The 6,282-nt window shown below is 34.5% G+C and overlaps 1 pseudogene; it reads left to right on the forward strand.

Annotated features, from left to right (window-relative positions):
* The window catches only part of LOC123241598, a 32,005-nt pseudogene extending 26,247 nt beyond the window's left edge, over positions 1–5,758 (forward strand).
* Positions 5,759–6,282: the final 524 nt, after the last annotated feature.

Below are 6,282 nucleotides of genomic sequence, written 5' to 3' on the forward strand. Positions count from 1 at the left end.
CTAATACACTGTTGGTGGAACTAAGAACTCATCCAACTATCTTGGAAAGTAATCTGGAATTGTGCCCAGAATTTAAAACTGTGTATACCTTTTGACCCAGTAATGCCACTATTAGATTTATTTCCTAAGGAGATAAGATGAAAAGAAAAGAACCTATATATTATAAAATATTTATGGCACTGAGAAATTAAATGATTTACTCAAAAGTCATACAGTATATAGCAGTTACCTCAAGAATTGAGTTCTTCTTAATTCTGAAGCTCATTAAGTCATCCTATTCAGCTATGAATATTTCTGTTTATTTTTTTTATCACCAACAAAAACCTTTAGAAGTAGAATTCCTGGATCCAAGAATATCAACAACAGTAATTTTCTTTGCATAATTCCAAACTATTTTACCACATGGTTGAATATGTCCATGTCAACCAGTAACAAATTAACTTGCATAGTTTTCTAAAATCCCTATAATATTGAGTTTTTAAAAATATTTCAGTATCACCTTTGATAGCTTGATGAATGTGAGGTACCTCAAGGGTTTTTTTAATTATTTGATTTCCTCTGATTATTGAAGATTTTTCAGGTTTTTATTAATTTTATTCTTAAAACTCTTTTTTTCTCCTTTCTTTTTGGCTATCTGTCTAGAGGAGACCAGTTCACTTTGCTTTGATACAATAGATTGATTTGGTCCATCAGTCAACCTGCATTTATTAATCACCTAATTAGGTATTGTGATAAGGATTTTATGATGCAAAGAGAAAGAAAAAACTGTGTTGCTCTCAAGAATCTCATAGAGAGACATGCAAAGAATGATATGGAAACCAAAAATATTCAGGATAAATTGAGGATTATCTCAAAGGGAAAGCATTAATAAATCAAAGAGAACTGGGAATGGCTTTTTTCCAGAAGCTAGAACTTTAGCTGGGGTTTAAAAGAAACCAGGGAAACTGGGAGGTAGAAATGAGAAGAGAGAGAAATGAGGAGGAAGAGAGCTGCAGGTGAGATAGTGAACCAGTGAAAATGCCAGACTGGAGATAGAGTGTCTTGAATAAGGAACAGCAAGTATGCTTTTGTCACTTTTATTCTTATTAAAGAATACAAGGGGAGGAGTAAGGAGTAAAATGAAGAGTTTTTGAAAGTAAAACAGAGAATTTTGTATTTGATCTTGGAGACAATAAGAAACCACTGGAATTTATTGAATGAGAGAGTGACATAATCAAACCTGTACTTTAAGAAAATGATAATTTTGACAGGTGAGTGGAGAATGGGCTAGAGTGGGGAGAGACGTTTAAAGGGAGATCAATTGACATATTATTACAATAGTCCAGTTTTGAGGTGATAAGGACCTCCATCAGTGGTATCAGATGGTATCAGAAGAGAGAAAAGGTCATGTACGGGAGATATTATAAAGGCAGAAATGACAGTATCTGCACACTGATTGGCTATGGAAAAGTGAGAGAGTGAGGAGTCCAGGGTGACATGTAGTTTGTTAACCAGAATAACTGGGAGAATGGCAGTAACCTTGCCAGTAATAAGAAAGTTAGGAAGAGAGGAGAGTTTGGAGAGAAGATGCATTCAGTTTGTAACATTTTGAGTTTAAGATGTCTATGGGATATCCAGTTCAAAATGTCTAAAAGGCAGTTGGAGATGGAGACTGGAAGTCAGGAGGGAAGTCCAAACAGGATAAGCATATCTGAAAGTCATCCATACAGAGAAAATTGGAATCAAAAGAGTTGATGAGATCACCAAAGGAAATAAATATAGAGAGATAAGAAAAGAAGACTCGGAGCAAAGCACTGGAATATTCTCCATTGTGAGTGGAAATGGCATGGATTAATATCTAAAAAGAGAGACAGTGGAGTGACCAGATAGGTAGGAAGAAAACCAGAAGAGAAAAGTGTTATGAAAACCTGGAGAGAACAAAGTATCAAGAAGAGAAAGATGTTAATAGCTGCAGAAAGGCCAAAAAAAAACTAGATTAAGAAAAGGTCCTTGGATTTGGCAATTAAGAGATCATTAGTTGGACTGCTATTGTGCTGTAAGAAATGACAAGCAGGAGGAGATCAGAAAAACCTGGAAAGACTTACACAAACTAAATTAGAATGAAATATTCAGAAGCAGGAGGATGTTATACAGTAACAGGGATTCTTTACAAGGAACAATTGTGAATCACAGCTATTCTCAGCAATACAATGATCAAAAACTATCCCAAGGACTCATAATTTTTTAAATACAATTGATTTCCAGAGAAGAAATGAGTCTGAATCCAGACCAAAGCAAACTTTTTTCACTTTCTTAATTTTTTTCCTATTTGAGTTTCCTTCCCCAAAAGGATTAATAGCAAAAATGTTTTACATAATTGCACATGTAAAATCTATATGAGATTGCTTAACATCTCAAGACAATTGGGAGTTTGGGGAGAGAGAGGGAGAGAGAGAATTTGAGACTCAACATTCTTTGGAAAATGTTGGAAACCATTTTTACATGCAATTGGGAAACAAATTAAATTTTTAAAAAAGAGATCATAAGTAACTTTGAAGACAATAGTCTCTGTTGGATCTGGCTACAAGCCAGACTCCAGAGTTAAGAAGAAAGTGAAAGGAAAGGAAGTAGCAGCATTTATTGTAGATAACCTTCTCAAAGAATTTATCATTTAAAGGGAGGAGAAATTTAGGACAATAACAAGAGAGGATGGATAGATTAAGTGAAATCTTCTTGAGTAGGAGGGAGAAATTGACATGTTGTAGGTAGTAGGGAAGCAGCAATAGAGAGGGAACAACTGAATATTAGTGAAATAATAGGGAAGAAAAACCCAAATTTGGATCAGGAAGGTTCAGACAAAAGTAAAATGACTGAACCACAACAAATCCTCTATTCAAAGATGATCTTAGCCATAATGGTGCCATCACACACACACATGTTCTTCTTTCATGTTCTTGAATGTGAAAATTCCCATATTTTTGATCCCTAACCCTATTCTTTATCTTCACCATAACTTCCGTTATCTCTATCCCTCATTTATTTCCCTAGTTATTCCTCCTAAACTAGTTATAATATCCTCCCTTCCCTAACTCTATCCCATAGTTCAATTAATCCCAGCCTATTATACTCCAAGTCCACTCAACTGCTTAAGAAATTTTGCTGAAGTATAAGTCTGATTGGATACCATACACAACACAATAAATTCCAGTGATTTCCTATTATTTCCAGGATCAAACATATTAATTCTTGTTTGACATTTGAAACTCTTTATAACCTTTCCTTCTCCTACCTTTTCTGGATTCTCACACTCTACTCCACATATTCTATAATCTAGCTACATTTCAGTATTTGCTATTCTTTATATGCAATATTCTCCCTCTCGTCTCTGACCTATACCTTTGTATATGCCTTGATGCTTTTCTTCCTCATCTCTGCCTCAGTTTCCCTATATTCCCTCAATACGCAGTTCCAATAGCAGCTTCATGAAATTGTTTTTCTCTACTGCCTTCTTCATCCAATCTCCCTGCCAGGGCCAGCCTCTCTAAGATTTACTTCCAACTAGTTTGTATGTATCTGTAGGTGCCTACTATTTAAATGGTATCTTTCCCATTAAAATAGGAGCCCTTTGACAATAGTAACTAGTTTGTTTGGTTATCATTGCTATTGTTGTTGCATTACCTATTCTTTTAACATCAGTGTTTAACTTAGTGCCTGGGGCCTTTCTTTTGGGAGCTTGCCCAGGAAGAAAGTATAGTTGCTCATTAGCCCAATATCATTGTTAATATTAATGGAAGCTTTGACTTGCTCCATCTCCCCCATTGGTAGGCAGTCTAAAGTCCTCCCTTTTGCAGCATCTCACTATTTTGGTGCTAAATAGTGCAGATAACCAATTTTCATCCCTATTACAGCTCAGAACTCCTGCACTCAAATGATCCACCAGCTTCATTTTCTTCAACAACAAGGATTATGGGCAAGAACCACCATGCCTAAGAATAGAATTTTTTTATTATAAGACAAAAGGGCCATGGGCAAATAATCACAAATAAGAAAGGTATCAGTTATATTCATTTTAATACTCACATTTATGAAAATCCTATTGGCTAGAATTTAGAAGTTTTCATTTCTTTAAACCCTTACTCAACCTAGGGAAGTTTGTTTTTTATAAATATGAGTTTTTAACCAATAAATGTGCAGCTTTCCAAAGCATTTCTTGTATATGTACAGGAACTGTGTCTGTAACTTCTTTGTACTCCCTATAATGTTTGGCAAAAAGGTACTCAATAAATATTTATTTGTTGGAATATTAGTGCTTATCACTTTTTCCCTTTTTTTTGAACTTATGATATACAGCAAGTCATAACATCTCTTTAGTCTTTTTGTTTGTCCATCCTACAGGAGAATATTAATACATTAATTCCATTTCTATATAAAAATAAGCATCACAATAAAAGAGAATGAGTATTTATAAGGTACCTTTTATATGCCAGGCACAATGAAAAGTGCTTTTTTACAAATATTATCTCATTTAATTCTCTCAATAGGTAAGCATTATGATTAATCACACTTTACAGTTGAAAAAACTGAGGTAAACATAGGTTAAGTAATTTGTAAAGGGTCACATAACTAGTAAGTTTCTAAGATCAGATTTGAATTCAGATCTTCCTGACTCCAGGTCCAACACTAAATAAATACAATTTTGATTTCTGGGAAGGAAATGTTTTTGAATCCTCTTTAAAGTTGCCCCTTCTAGGGGGCACCTGGGTGGCTCAGTGGATTGAGAGTCAGGTCCAGAGATGGAAGGTCCTGGTTCAAATCTGGCCTGAGACACTTCCTGGCACTGTGACTCTGGGCAAGTTTCCCCTTCTAAATACATTTAGGAAATAACATTTAAATAATATTGCATTGTGTATAAAAATCATAATCTTCCAAATGTTAGTAAATTCATGTTCTGAACATCCTTATCATAGAAGATAAAATGCCTCTCTTTAATAGTCTATTTTGCTTTGAAATTTTTCTTTTGTTCAACTTTGTCAACTTTTCACTGAATATGTCATTGAAGACATCAATAACAAAAACAAGACTTTCAAAATGAAGTTGCTTGACTTTAATGAATGCTTTTAAATTGAGAGGGCTATTAGAGTAAAAGCATAACCATAGCAATAACTTTTTAAAAATACATATAGTTAATATAGATTTCACCTATTAGTGCTAATTAGACCAAAGAACATTCTGCTTTTTTTCATCAAGTTCTGATTACTACAAGTGTTTAAGGGAGAAAACATTACAAGAAATCAACGTGGCCAGTGGTGCCAAGATTATGATGGTTGGATTTAAAATAAATGATGTTTTAGCAGTAAGTATTAGCACAGCAAGGTGGGAAAGCTGGAGAGTAAAAAGGAGCTACTTTGTAGGCAAAAGCAACACAGAAATGTGTTAGATAAAGGGAAATCTGAAGACATGATGCCTTCTGTTAAAAGTGTCCAGGAATAACTGCCAACAGGATATTTATCAGGCAAGTACAATGAGATAGGAGGAAAAGTCTTTGAACTAGAACAAAACCAGTTGTGGAATGGGACTAAAGAGCAAACTGGAAAATTACTCATGGACTCCATTAAAAATTTGGTCAGTGAATTTATTGAAGGACATGAAAATTACCACAAGATGGAATTTCATTTGGATCCCACTAAAGTCTCAATATGTCTACTGAATATATTCGATTACAACTCAGTATGTGGAGGCAATCAAAGATGCTGCACTAGGAAAATGGCAGTATTTTTGAAAGCACTTTCATGTCTGGCACAAGAGACTGACCCAAAGTGAAGGACATTGCTAAGAGAGGTCTTCAATATTCCCAGATTACATAGTCCTGGAACTTTTATTAATTCAAATATGAGAAAATATTGACTGAAGCCAGAGGTAATGTAATTTCACCATTAGTTTACTTTTAACTTAAAATTGCAAAATTCCTTCCCTTCAGTAAGCTTCAAACCATATTTAAAGTGAATGTGGTGAAAATCAACAAATCTTCAATTAAAAAAAGGAATGATTGTGTTAAAAGAAATAATGAACTGGAGGAATTCCATGTGAATTGGAATGACCTCCAGGAATTGATGCAGAGTAAAAGGAGAAGAACCAGGAGAGCATTATACACAGAGATAGATACACTGTGGCACAATAGAATGTAATGAACTTCTCTACTAGCAGCAATACAATAATGATCCAAGACATTTCTGAGGAACCTATAAGAAAAAATGTTATCCACATCCAGAGAAATAACTGTGGGAGTAGAAACACAGAAGAAAA

This window comes from Gracilinanus agilis, chromosome 3 (genome assembly GCF_016433145.1).
Source record: "Gracilinanus agilis isolate LMUSP501 chromosome 3, AgileGrace, whole genome shotgun sequence".
Lineage (NCBI taxonomy): Eukaryota > Metazoa > Chordata > Mammalia > Didelphimorphia > Didelphidae > Gracilinanus > Gracilinanus agilis.